Source organism: Camelus ferus, chromosome 3 (assembly GCF_009834535.1).
Source record: "Camelus ferus isolate YT-003-E chromosome 3, BCGSAC_Cfer_1.0, whole genome shotgun sequence".
Classification (NCBI taxonomy): domain Eukaryota; kingdom Metazoa; phylum Chordata; class Mammalia; order Artiodactyla; family Camelidae; genus Camelus; species Camelus ferus.
In genome coordinates this window covers 60267712-60282570 of record NC_045698.1, presented here as the reverse complement: position 1 = coordinate 60282570, position 14859 = coordinate 60267712, and the positions used below count along the sequence as shown (strand labels likewise).

Sequence of the window (14859 nt, the reverse complement as noted above, 5' to 3'; positions counted from 1 at the left end):
CTAAACTTTACTCTTCTAAATTTCCATTTTTTCAGCTGAATGGCAAGGATACATTTCCTTAGAGCAATAATTGCCAGTTACCCTGCCATCCATAGGTATTGCTGTCTTGTACTGTAAAACAGTCCATATGTAGGAAATTGCTTTGGAGTTCTTGGGTCATCGACCTGCTATTAAAATGGTTCCATAATTCATGTTAAAGCTGGTGTGTTAGGTTAGACAAAATTCCCAGTTATTGTCAAAAATGTTTCTGACTTTCAGTCAGAACTATGCCATGAGTTTTGAAAAACACGTTGAAAGGATAATGAGAAATGGTGCCTGGGCTTGCGTCATATCTACATAAACATTTTTTTTTAAGCTCTACTCTGACACAGGCGATCTTGTTTGAAGCCAATGTAAATCATTGTAAAGTTGTGGGGAGCCTTTGCTTGGCCATGAGTGAAACAAGCACATGGCATTTATATCAGGAAAGCAAAGAGTTTAGAAGGAATTGAGACCCAAGACTGGGCAGGATTGTGTGGTGGAGAGTTCCTGTAATTCTTGGTTCTTTTCCTCTCAAGCACATGCATACTGACATTTCTTTAAAACTTCAGAGAAGAACTAACTCATGCCTTTCTATAAAAGTAACACGGGGTGCAGACAAAGAGCCTACGATTTGTTAAGGCACAAGATGCACAGTATTTTGAAAATTCTAAAATAGCTTGTGCACTTTTGTTTCTTCACAGTACGAGTACAACTAGAAGTTCCAAATCAGGAGGGTAAATGCATTGCAGTTTAAAAAATATTTGAGAAATAGTAAAGGAAATACAGATTAATTACCTAGGATTCTGTTATCACGTCCTACTCAAGTTACCATTAACCATAGCACTGCAGGTAATTTACTTAGGGTCTAGATGCCTGCTGGTTTAGAAAACTGGAAGAGATACCAACCATCTCAAGACGTTAGACAGGGTGGTATAATGAGGTCCTATTTTTACTGAATTTTTCCCAAACCTGAATCAAACGTATAGAAACACAGCAGATCATCCAGTAGTACTATTAAGTCTCCTCATTCTACAATTCTGGAAGCAGAGATCCAAATAGATTGATCTGATCATTTATTCAACAAACAAGTATTAAATGTTTGCTATCGCAATTCAATGTTATAATAGCTATAATAAATGCATTTTTATGGTGGTCCTGCCAAAGAGGAGAGATTAAGTCTTTGAGTTAGTGTCAGGGTTCAGTGCTTTACTGTCCCCCTTGGGGCAATAGCTCATGACTCCAAATTCCTCGTTATATTCTTTTTTACTCTGCCATGTAGCTTACACTTTTGGATTAGAACATGTAAGTTGTATTCTGTGTAACTTGAAGAGATGTTCTTCACAAGAATAAAACATGTCCTTTAAGGGGCACTAGCTTAACCTTACTATGCATTGCTGAATTGGTTTTCTCTTCATTATAAATACCTCTTGAAGAATATTCTTGAATTTCTGTTTTTTAGTAAACTATGGCACACTGGCATTATATGATATCCACTATAATAATTCATAGAGGGCACAAGGAAAATATGTCTACTTTTTTGTGGTTTGCAGTGTGTATATACAGGTTTATTGAAATTGTGTGCAGCTTATATTCTAGAATGTATTTCAATTTAAGTCTTTCTCATATGAAGGAGATAAAGTTGGTAAATGCATTTTACTTATAAAACCATGTATATCAGTTTATATCTTATTTTAAAACACCAGTAATTTTAATGGAATTCTACTTTTTTCTTTTTAAACGATCAAACAATTGCTTCAGCATGTTTCTCTATTGATGTGGTGCTCATAAAATAGAGTTGAAATAGCATCTTTCTGTTTAATATAGCCCTCATACTCAGACAAGTGGGGCCCTGGCCCTATATTTTAGAAGGCTCTAATGATTATAAACACAAACACTAAACTTTAATAGGGAACACAGGCACATCAGCTTCATGGGATTGGGCACTTAGTTCTGGCACAGCTTTGTAGATGTCCTCAAACATTTACTCTCATGATGAGCATAGTGCAGGCCCCAAGGAAATACTTTTCCACATTTGTTGCCTTTTTCTTTTTTGAAATAAAAGGTAACTGTGTCCAAATGATACAAAGGTTTGTGAGTGGTGTCACTACCCACAAGTTAGAATGTACAAGGATTTGAGTTGGGGTTACCTAAGGTAAGAAGTAAAATTTTACATAACCAAGTATTTTTTCCCAGTTGGGTCAAGGATTCATTTTCTTGCTTCTCTTTGTATTTTAATTTGTGATTCTGGAGAGACCACGAATTAGCAAATGTGGACAACTATTCAATATTAGTTAACTATTGAAAAGACTGGAGAATAGATATACTATTTTTAAGAGGTTTTAGGTTTATTTATGGTATGTGGGTCTGATTTACACTCTTGCCTCGAACCCCTAATTAAATGTTGCTTAAGATTTAACTTGCCAAAAAAAAAAAAAAAAAAGAAAAGAAAAGAAAAGAAAAAAAGACAATGTCTAAACTACGCCAGATGTCTGGAAGAAAAAAAGAAATTTCAGTTACAAACATTAGTTACTGGCATTCAGGACACTTCATGGTATCATCCTGGATATCTTTCAGCATTATTACCGGAACTGACCCTGAGGCAAGAATTTGTGTACTTAGGATGTATTAAGGCAGAAATCCCAGGAAAATTCAGTAAGGGAGAAGGGGAGTGGACAGAGGAGGGGAAGAGTCAAAACTGAGGGTACAGTGTCAGGCAGGTAGAACCTCAGTCTGATTCCAAGGGGGCTCTCGAGTGTAAATTACACATTGCTGTTGGTGCTATGATCAGCAAGGGAGCTGGATTCTCATACTCTGGCACCAATCAATCATTGGCTGGGGCAGCAGAGAAGGAGTGGCAAAATAAACTCCTAGGAGCTTGTTCTTCTCTACTTTGCTGGTAAAGCAGCTCCAGTAACTTGAGGTCAGTTCTCCAAAGGTAAATGTAGAATTTCAGTGGGTCACTGACAATATCTGTTTTTTTTGTTTTGTTTTGTTTTCAGTTACTTATGCATGCTTTACCTCCTTGCTTCTCTACTCCCCCATATCACCCACAAAGGTAAGACAGTGTTTAGACTTCTAAGTACAGTGTTCATAACTACTGTAAAGAACAGCTAGGAATGGGTAACTAATAACTATATGTTAAATTGACCTAATTAAATGTTGCTTAAGATTTGCTACTGATTTATTTTCCCAAATTTTCATCTGGTTATCTGGGAAAGGAAAATTTGAAGTTAATATCAATACTGAGTGTTTCCCAAGCCAAGAAGAAATAAAAATCCAACACAGTTGAGCTTCTTTAGGTAGGTAATATGTGCTAAATCAAAGTGGTAATCTAATGTCTAATTCTGAGGAAGTTATCAACAGTGAACACAGGAAAATGGTGCCAAGGAGTTAGGTATATAGATAGATTTCTCACCAGTTTTGAGGATATCGATAGTACATACTGACATAAAAATGATTTAAGTAAATATTAGCCTTAAGATGTTACTATCTGTTAAAAAAAACTGAAATGCTTTTATTTATTTTCAATAGAAAAAGCATATATAATTTGATGACCAAAGTTCAAAAAAGGCAAAGATTTTACATGTTTAATTCAATAATACATAGAGCATATGTAAATACAATTTTCAGGGAGAAAATTGAACCAAATTACTATGGGGGGCTGTTGTACCTTCCAGTTTTATTCTAAGTTTATTGATATGAATTTCTTTAGAACCCAGTGTTTTTACTAGAGATTATATGTCACACAATCTGCAGGGATTTGCCTGAGGAGTGGGATGAGAAGTCAGCAGTGGCCTGAGGAGACGGAGCATGCCGAGGCCTGCTGGGGCATGCTACCTGGGACGGTGCTTAGAAACCAGCCATCCCTCAGCCCAACCACTGTAGGTGATTTATTTCATGTCTCCCTCCAGGGACCTCACCTGCTCCATGCCTTCACTGTCACTTAGGTTCATGACCTCAAACCTACATCTCTAACTCTGAACTCACTCACAGGGACAAAACTAATATATAGTTAAAATTGGTCACATTTTCTGCCTCAGCATCTCAAGTTCAAGCTATCCCAAACCAGACACGTTAATTCCTCTGAATTCTGTTTCTACTGTAACTCCTCTGGTTAATGTTCTTGCTACCTATAGTTGCCCATGTTATATGCCTTTAAAAATTTTTTTTATTCTTCTGTCTTTTTCAGATCCCACATCCAATTAGTTTTAGATTATTTTATGTTACTTTCTAACCTCATCTTTACCTCTGTTTACACAATTCCCCTAGTCCAGGTTCTTATTCATTCTAGAATATTGAAAAAATCCTTCTGACTGGTCATTCCAACCCAGTGTCTCTCCTCTCAGATTTATCTTTTCAGTACTATCAAGGTTATTTTCCCAATACTAAGATGACTTAGATTGTGTAACACCTTTGTTTAAAACAGACAGACTCCTGAGTACACAGCAAACACCTTTGATATCTGCTCCCTGCTTACAGTCCTTTGCCTGCATGACTCCCTGCTTATCTGTTCTCAATTATTAAGTCAGTTTTTCCAGCTATTTTTCAATATCATATCTCTTATGTCATATTAGAAATCTCTTGCTTTTTCCAGATATTTCCAGGTATTCCATATACTTTCATACCTTCACACTCTTACCACTGCTTAAAATGATCTTCCACATATACTACCTCCATCTGGTGAAACCACACTTACTTTTTAAGATGCAGGTAAACTCTTATTTTTTATATAAAAACTTTCCTGATCATTCCATCATCTCTGATTCTAAAACATTTTGCCTGTAAATAGTACTTGACATATATTAAAGTGAGTTGCATATTTATCTTGATCTTATTCATCTTTGTATCATTAAAGCTCAGTAAATGCTTAAGAAATTTTCATCGAACTGAATTATTCAACTTAAGTCAGGAAGAATCTAATTTAAGTAGAATATGGTCTCAGAATTTTCTGAGTTATAGAAGTAGGTGAGTGAATGTTGAGGTTTATATTTAGACTAAGGGATAACTCAGGTGATATTTTAGATTTACCCAGAGCCATGGGGTTTATTTTTGTGTTCCTACTGATGTCACGAGAAACACACACTTCAGATTTGCCTCAGTTGATTTCAACAAGCATTCATTTAGTGGTTTATTTAGAATTTACTGTGATTCTACCATCCATAAAATGCAAGTAACAAGTCTTGTCCTCTATACTGTCAAAGACATTTGTCAGGGCCTAGTTAAATATTTGATGACTGAAGGGAAAAAAAAGAAGTTTCCACACGTTCTTTGTTAGAATATTCCCTCATCTAAGGTATCTTACATTTTAGGCATAATTTTGCATACAATTCAAGGGGAAAAAACCCCAAGCAATCACCCAATCAAATATACGAAAACAGTAACAACCACAACTACGAAGTAATGTCTGCCTCCATACACACTGCTGTTTTTGAATTATATAAATATCAGAAGACAAGTAACTCGTATGTTCCCAAGTATCTCAGATACATCACATCCTTCTATATCAATCTCAATTGTGAGTACTGGATCTTTAGGTGAAATAGTAGGGTCAAGCCTTTTGCAATGTTTAAACGACTGGCACAGTTCTCCTGCATGTTTTGACCACACTGTAAAATTTCCCTACAGTGTGACAATTGACATTCTTCAGCACAGGAGAAGCGATTACCATCTGTCATGTGACTGCTCTGAGGCTAATGAGAAGCCTCGGACTTGTGGGTTGGAAAGAAATGACTTTATTCCAAGTAAAATAAATCTAAATAACACAAATGCAGTGGGAGTGTTTGCTAAATATTTCTGGAGCCTCTTAAGGAGCTTTGGGAAAAAATGAATCATGTTAGTAATAATTTTTTTCTCTGTCTCCTAACTCTGACAATTTAAAAATATCATACAGGCAGGACCTGCGTTTTAAACTACACCTGTACTACCAGGAGGGTGTCCTCAGGGCTTTGCCTGCAGGGAGGTCACTGGGAGTCAGTGCAAATCAGTCAGGTTGCCTCACTGGCAGCAGGTTACCTCCAGGACCCTCAAGGCACAGGCAGATTTTAGAATAGCAGAAACACTACCAATGTGTTGAAACAAAACAAAATAAGATTGTTTATTATCTTCTTTAAAAGGAGGGCAAGATTTTCTCAAAGTCTTTAACCCTTTGCTCTTATACAGCTGATGTGATCACTGAGCCAGCAGGCTGTGTCTATTCAGGGCTCATCACAGGGAGCTGTAATGGGTTGAGTTTAAAGGAAAGATAAAATCTTCACCCTGAAGTTCTACTTTCTGTCAAACCTTTTAATGTAATCTTAACATCCATTCTGTTTAATAATCTTTTGTCCAAGAGACATAAATAAAGCATAAATATGTGTCTGACTGCAATGAATTAGTTTCCAACATAAGGAATCCTTGCCAAGATTCTGTAGCGATCTGGTCAATGTAGATAATGTGGTGCATTTGAGCAGTAGCTGGCAGTTCATTGTTCTATGAATAGATATAGATTTAACATTTATGGGATGCTTTGAAAAGGATGGAACAAAGCAATGAGTAGCCGGCAGTCCTTGGCGGGTTTGATTTTAGTTAGTTATTTCATATCAGGTCAGTAAATCTTTTATTAGTAGGAATAAAATTTGTACTTAAATATCAAAAAAAATGTGCTTTTCTTTGCATGTATACTTTTGCCTACACATTGTTAATCCTATATATAAATAACTTAAAAGTAATTAAAAGCCCTATTTTCACCCTATGCATTAATTTAATTTTTTTCTTGAGTGGAGGAAAATGTTTGCTTTGTGTTTCCCCTAGGAAAGTTAAATCACCCAAGGTTATTGAAAAGGCATTGACATTGAGGCTGGGAGTTGTGTTCTAGTCTTGCTGTGGCCATTATTTGACTTTGGGCAAGTCACTTACTCTCTCAAGTTTACGGTTCCATCTTCAGTATTTGAAGATTTCGGATCCCTGGTCACCAAAATTCCTTTCAGCTCTAGAATATTACAAAAAACATCAAGATAATGATCTTGTCTTTCACCATCCTGAGTTGGTCACGCAAAGGATTCAGGCCTGTTTACATATTGTGGCTTACATTTATTAGTGATTCTTTTATGGTACTTGGTTTTAATTAAGTTTTCAAAAATTGTCTTAATTAAGGTTTGCTTATGTTTCTTGTTGGAATTCAATAACGGATGTGAACTGTCCCTGTCTCTGAAATGATTATTCACGTTTCTTGTTCATCTATGTCCTCTTCTCAAGGCTGAGGCTTGAATATCAGCAGCACAAATGTCTCTGAATAGTTCCCAGGGTAATTAGGGCCAGTCTCTGCAGCTTCTTGAACTATTTACTTCTTCCCTCTGTTCCCCTTCTTTTTACTTTACTCAGTCCACATTTTTTTTCCTTTTCCTCTTGTACCCCAAATTCCAAACTTTTCTGATCCCTGGAGGCTTTGAGAGTACTGCTCAACAGCCAAACCAGTACTCTGATAAGGCCTGTGCTGTCAGCTGCCCTAAAGTTTTCACGTGGAAAATGCTTGAATGAATTCTCAGCCTAGTACTTGTCACACAGCTGACAGTCAATAAACGGAGGTGTTTTCCCCTAAAGGTAGATATTCCCTATTGTTTTGAATCTCAGTTTCACAGTCAGGACTGAAGAGTAGGTGTGTGTACCAGACACGCTTGAGACCTGTAGTCCTTATCTGTCTCTTTGTTTTGGCCACTTATTCTATGAGATACTGCTAAGGTGACCACATCTGCTTGGGCTCTGACAGGTTGAATGCAGGCATCTCTTGACTATATGTCCTCTGATGATCACATTGAGGATTTCTCAAAGTCTTGGGACTTCCTTGTTGATACTGAGGCATAAGATCCCAAAAGATTCACTTGGCATTTACACAAGTACAATCTAAAAGTTCAGATGGGAGGAGGGAAGGAACAGAGGACTAAGGGCCAGAAATTTACACTCTGCAGAACAAATATTTGACAAATGCAGGGTGGAACTCTTTCCCTTTTCTTGACCTAAAGAGACTTTCCACTTCGGTAGTGAGTAAGTAGGATCTTCCAAGATTCAACAACCAGTTGCACTTGATAACAACTCCATAAAACATCTAATTATAAGCTCATCTGCTCCAATCTGCCTCATTCTCCTCTCTCACTCACACTTCCCTGGGTTTGCATTCTCTAATAAAATAGTAGTACGTGAGCTTTTGTTTCAGCCTCTGCTTTCTTTAAGACTAGACATTGCTCAGTTTAGATAATATTTATAATCACAAAGACTCATTCATTGATAAATTGTGATAGAGTGGAATATAGGAGAGTGGAAGATTATGGAAGTCACGTGCATTATCTAGGTAGGTCCTGCATGACTTTCTTAAATTTGATGCTCTGTGGCAGGGTAGAAATGCATTGAGATGGAATAAGCATCACATACAAGTTCATAAAGATTCTCTTTCCTATTTTGTAGTTGAGAGTCTTTCCCAACTGAGAAGGGTGCAAATACTATTGAAACCAAATCTGCTTTCCAGATTTGTTTTTAAAGATACACTCACTTTAGAATGCTTCTTATTAGTTTGACAGAGATAGGTAGGAAGAAAAGATTTTGGAAATACAATATTGATTATGAAAAATGGTATAGAATTAATACTGGAAGAAAATTCATATCTTTTGTCTCTCTACTTAAGAGTTTCAACTTTATATTTGCCATTCTTAGGTAAACAAGTTTTTAGAGAAGAAAGTAGATATTCACATATTCAACAAAATACTTGTTGAGTGCTCTGTGCAAGATACTGTATTAGGTGCTGGAAATTTAGCAGTAAATAAGGTAATCCAGATTCCTACTTTCACAGAGCTTAGATTCAAGAGGAGTGGAATAGACAAAGTTAGTACACAGAAATATTCACAAGGTAATTGTTGACGGTGACAGTGCAGTGAAGATAATAAATAGAGGGATGTAGAATGTAAATGTTGAAGGAATCTGCTTTGAGATTAGTTAATCAGTATAGACCTCTTTGTGGAGGTGATATGAGTGCTGAATTTTTCCTAAAAGCTGGCTAGGCAATACCTAGTCTGAATTCCCCAAACCAAGAGAAAGACCCACCATGATGTGTGAATTAGTATAGGTCAGGAAAAGAAAGAAGCTCACGGCTTGAGGGTAGTGCCCAGAGCTGTAGTGGTATGAAATGAGATGAGAGGTAGAAATGGCCAGCATTTCATTTTAGGCCACATTAATGAGTTTGAGCTTATTCTGAATGCAGTGAAAAATCCGTTGAAGGTTTTTGATGACATATAAAAGAACACTGTAATCTATTTCATGGCATTCTTGCAAAAATTGGATACTGGTATAAAAAAAAATCTATGAATGACTTTTAAAAAATGACTTGATTTTTGTGGGGAGCAGATTTAGATTCAGAGCAGAACTGAGGGGAAGGAAGGGCTTTCTTGTATACCCCTGGCTGACACATGCATGATCTCCTCCATTATCAACACCCCTTACTAGAGTGCTACATTTATTACAATTGATAATCCTACATTGACACATCATAATAACCTGATGTTCATAGTTTACATTAAGGTTCACTCTTGGTTTTGTACCCTCTGTGGATTTGGACAAATGTATGATGATATGTATCCATCATTATGGTACCATATTTTCACTCTCCTTAGAATACTCTGTGCCCTGCCTATTAACCCATCCCACCCCCTTAACCTCTAAGAACCACTTTTACTGTTTCTGTACTTGTGCTTTCTCCAGAAGGTCATATAGTTGGAATCATACAGTATGTAAACTTTTCAGGATAGCTTCTTTCAGTTAGTACTATGAATTTAAGTTTCCCCCATGTCTTTTCATGGCTTGATAGCTTATTTATTTTTGGCACTTAAAAATCTTCCATTGTCTGAATGTGCCCCAGTTTATCCATTCACCTAAGGAAGCTTATCTTGGTTGCATTCAAGTTTCAGCAGTTATGAATAAAGCTGTTATTAACATCCATGTGCAAGTTTCTGTGTGGACATAAGTTTTCAACTCCTTTGGGTAAATACCAAGGAGTAGAATTGCTAGATAATGTGTTAAGATTATGTTCAGTTTTGTAAGAAACCACCAAACTGTCTTCCAAAGTGACTGTACCATTTTGCAGTCCCACCAGCAATGAATGCTAGTTCCTGTTACTGCACATGTTCACCAGCATTTGATGTTGTCAGGGCTTTGGATTTTAGCCATTCTAATAGATATATACTGGTATCTCATTATTGTTTTAATTTTCATTTCTCTGCTGACATGATGTGGAACATCTTTTCATATGCTTATTTACCATTTGTGCATCTTCTTTGGTGAGATCTAAAGACTAAGGTCTTTGATCCATTTTTTATTTGGATTGTTTGTTTTCTTATTGTTGAATTTAAGAGTTCTTTGTGTGTTTTGGATAACAGTCCTTCATCAGATACTTCTTTTCAAATATTTTCTCCCAGCCTGTGTCTTCTCTTCTTATTATCCTGACACTTTCTGAGTGCACAAGTTTTAAATTATAATGAGGTTCAGATTATCAGCTCTTCCTTTCATGAATTGTGCCTTCGTTGCTATATCTGAAAAATCATCATCAAACCCAAGATCATCCAGATTTTCTCTTGTGTTATCTCCTAGAAGTTTGTGAAAGGTATGAAGTCTGCACATGAGGAAGTCCAGTTATTCTTACATCATTTGTTGAAAAGACTTATTTTTTTCCTCCACTGTATTGACTTTGTAATTTTGTCAAAGATGAATTGACTTTATGGGGGTCTATTTCTGGGATCACTATTCTCTTCCATTGATCTGTCTGTCTGTTCTTTCACCAATACCGCACTGTCTTGATTATTGAAGTTGTATAGTAAGTGTTGAAGTCAGATCATGTCTCTCCTCCAACTTTGGTCTCCCTCAATGATGGATTGACTCTTCTGGGTCTTCTGCTTCTCCATATAAGCTTTAGGATGAGTTTATTGATATCCATAAAATAATTTACTGGAATTTTAATTGGGATTTCATTGAATCTATAGATAAAATTGAAAAGAACTGACATCTTAACAGTATTTAGTTTGCCTATCCATGACATGGAATATATCTCCATTTATTTAATTTTTCTTTTATTTCATCCATCAGTGTTTTATAGTTTTCTTCATATATATCATGTGCACATTTTGTTACATTTATAGCTAAGTATTCTAACTGAGTATTTTTTGAGTGCTAATAGAAATGGTATTGTGTTTTTAATTTCAAATTCTACTTTTTCATTGCTGGTATGTAGGATAATGATTGACTTTTGTACATTGATTTTATGTCCTGCAATCTTGCTGTAATTTTATGTTTGTTCCAGAAGTTTTTTTTTGTCAGTTCTTCAGATTTCCTGCATAGACAATCATGTCAACTGTGAACAAAGTTTTATGTCTTCCTTCCCCTTTGTATACCTTTCATTTCCTTTTCTTCTTATTGTATTAGCTAGAATTTCCAGTACAGTGTTGAAAAGGAGTGATGAGAGGGGCATTCTTTCCTTGAATCTGGTCTTAGTGATTTCTCAGCCAACCTTGATGCTATGCTATCTATGTTTGGGTTTCTTAAACTTAGGTATCCTAAACTTTTTTTTATTGCTTAAGCCAGTTGAGTCAGGATTTCCTATTCCTTGCAGCCAAAAGTAAACTAGCTGAGAAAATCCACACATATATACCACCCCACCCAAAAAAACAAAAAAACAAAAACCCTTACAAACCAGAGATGGAGTGCAAGCAAGATGAAAATATAATTCCATAGTATACTACATTAAAAGTACCTCAAGGGACAGTGGATTCAAGAAATACTTTAGGTATCTTGTTAAATTATCATTATTGTCTCCATTTAAATGCAGTTTCCCTCCCCTGACATTCCAAAGCACCTTATTTACACTTTACCTATGCCATTTATGTTCTGACTTGTAGTTGTATATGAATTTGTCTTACGTGTCTAGCTTGTAATCTTGGAGGTCTATATTTTTACTGCTTGTACAAGTATGTACTTTTATAGCAGTAGGAACTGAATAAGCATTTATTGACTGAATAAATAATTGTATACAGGGCTTTAGGATGTCAGAAAAAGGTGAGGTCCTGGAATAGAGGCTTATCCTACTTCATAAATACAGTTTACAATAAGTAAAAAAAAAAAAAAAGGCATCAAGAAAGAATTTGAACTATATTTTAAATGATTTATTGGGGTTTAAATAAGAAAATAAACTAAAATTTGAAACAGACATGAAACTATGAAAGTGGTATTTCATAGAAACAATCTAGAGGGAGAAAGAAAACAGAAAAAGGGTATTAGAGCAAAATTGTATAATTGTTTAGGTGTCATGATAGGTAGAGATAAAACTGGACAGGTACTTTGGAGTCAGATTGGGAAGGACTTGAATGCTAAAGTGAAGAGTTTATCATTGCCTCTAAGAATTAAAGATGAACTAAAATTTTAAACAGATATTAATTTATATAAAAGTAGTATTTTGTAGAAATATTAATCTAACATTCTCCCTTCCTTGTCACTTGCTATATAAATATAAGGGCTTTTTTTTATAACTTTCTTTTATGAATGGATGTCCTAGTTGCATACCCCAAACCACATGATGACTGAGGAAAACTGTTTTGACCTAGATGTTTTATGAATATATAATATTGCTAATGAATATACATGATCATAGGATTCAGTATAGCAGAGTTCAAATAACTATATCCTTTATGACTCTTCTCCTCCTCTTTGCCTCTGTCTTTCCTACTGCAGCCCCCTTCTCATCCCAGGCCACTCTTGCTGTCCCCACTGGATGAGAGTGAGGGTTTTTCCTTCTGTGGTGTGAATAGAGCTAACCTATACCTGTGGCTGTACACAGAGCAAGGAGATTTAAAATCAGTGGAGTGCTAGTGGAAGAAAGATAACTAAAAAGAGCAGCAATATTATAGAAGTATGGGCATTGAGCATTTTTACTGTTGCTACAATGTTTAATAAGGAACTTGGAAAAAATCAGGGCAGTATAGAAAGTATTTAAAATGTGGACTTTTCCACAGTGTAGTTCTTGTGGAATTAAGTGACATTAAAGCATGTTCTGTGGTGGTTGGTAGACTAAGCAATGTAGTCTGGTCACAAGCCCAAGAATACCTAGGCATAGTCCCAAGAGAAGTTTGTAATCAAATGCAGCTCGCAGAGAGAGTTTCAAATCTTACATGATTTTCATAATGAATGTTTTGGATTACCACAGTATGTTTTCCAATGCTCATTTTCATTTAGATGGTGGGGGGGGTAGTATTTCAAGAATCCATGCTTTATATTTTTTATTTCAATTCCTTAAGGTACCCAGAATTTCCTTGCCAGAAGGATCCATGTAAAAATTAGAATCTATCTTGAAATTCAACTAAACATTGCATCCCTAAATTGTTTCAAAAAAATTGAAAGCTGAGCATATTGTAATCCTCAGAGCTGTCCGTAGACAGACAATATTGCAGAAGTTTTTGCCCATGTGTCTTTGTTTTGCAAATGAATATTCAACATTGCATTAGAGCAACAAAAAGATTAATCTTGGAATTGGAGAACCCTACAGATGCTGAATTGAAAGACAAGTTAGTTAACCTTAGAGAAAGAGAAAAGAAGCATCTAGGAAATTTATTAATGCCTCAAATTTTATTGTGGTTTTTCCATTGACAGTCAAGGGAAAGGGGAAGGAACTAGAGACTGTGTGTAGTATTAATGCTGTTTTAAATGAATGTCTATTGTTGTTCCTGTAAATACCATATAATAAAGCTAAATTATTCAAATATTACTTAGAAATATATTCTTATAAAAGGCACCAGGCACATAGCCAATATCATTGCAAAACAAAGAGGCAACAAGAAATAAAACTGTACCATTTATAGAAACCATGGCTTAGGATACCTCTCATGACTAGAATTGTTAGAATTCTGGTGTAAAAACTGGTAGAATTGTTCTTTGCATTCTCATGCAGATATTGCAAGGAAAGTGTCTTCTTGTTTAATACAGTATTAAGGATAATCTGTAGAAAAGTTCATTGTAAATCCTTGGGTGAATATATTTTTAGCTCTTTCAAAGTTGTAGTTTTAACAGCTTCTGGTTTTCTTCCTGATCAGTTGATACACGTTGGGCACCCTTGATTTAAATAATAGAAAGTCATGATTGAATTTTCTACAAAGTTGAAGACTAACAGTGTCTGCAAAGAGACTTGAAAAATCAAAGTAAAAACATTTCTTCACTTCGTAATTTAGTTTTATATGTTTCAATTAAATGTTTCTCCATTACACCAGATAGTTTAGTAAAGACATCTTTTAATAAATAAGTTATATCTTATTGAAGATGGTTGGTCAGTTGATAGCTTCACCTTCACAGCTTAGTAAAGAAAACCATTATATTCTGCTTAGTGGTGTCAGATGGCTGATGGCAGATATGGTTGGACTAAAAAGTGACTTCTGTCCTTTCCACACTCCATGTTTGAGTTCAGTTGGTTATGAAGTGTGTCTCTCACCTCTCCCTTTTACTGCCCTCCTCTCATCTTATTTCCTTGTCCCTTTAGTATTACTACGTCTGTAATGACGTTTTAGATAATGAAGTGTGCTAATGAAATTTATTTTTGTTTAATAGGGGTTTCTTCTGTAATTTATTCAACTTTCCAATATGATTTCACTATATGCCTTAGCCCATTATAATGAGAAACTGGCATACAGAGAAGTTCAATGTTTTAGTTCCAGAATTACTGACCACATATGACCAGAATTCAGTTCTCTCACTTTTTAACATGGCCCTTTTTCTGTGGTGCTGCCCAGTCTTCAATCAAATGATATAAATATGGTTTGTTGGAAATAGTTCTTTCCAGGAAAG

General features: G+C 35.6%; 1 long non-coding RNA gene across 1 annotated transcript in view; it reads left to right on the top strand.

Annotated features, from left to right (window-relative positions):
* The window catches only part of LOC116662232, a 275084-nt gene extending 270963 nt beyond the window's left edge, over window positions 1–4121 (top strand). Inside the window, exons 4-5 of the long non-coding RNA XR_004318251.1 lie at window positions 3021–3076; window positions 3778–4121. This is a non-coding gene — a long non-coding RNA (uncharacterized LOC116662232). The remainder of the gene's footprint in view (window positions 1–3020; window positions 3077–3777) is intronic.
* Window positions 4122–14859: the final 10738 nt, after the last annotated feature.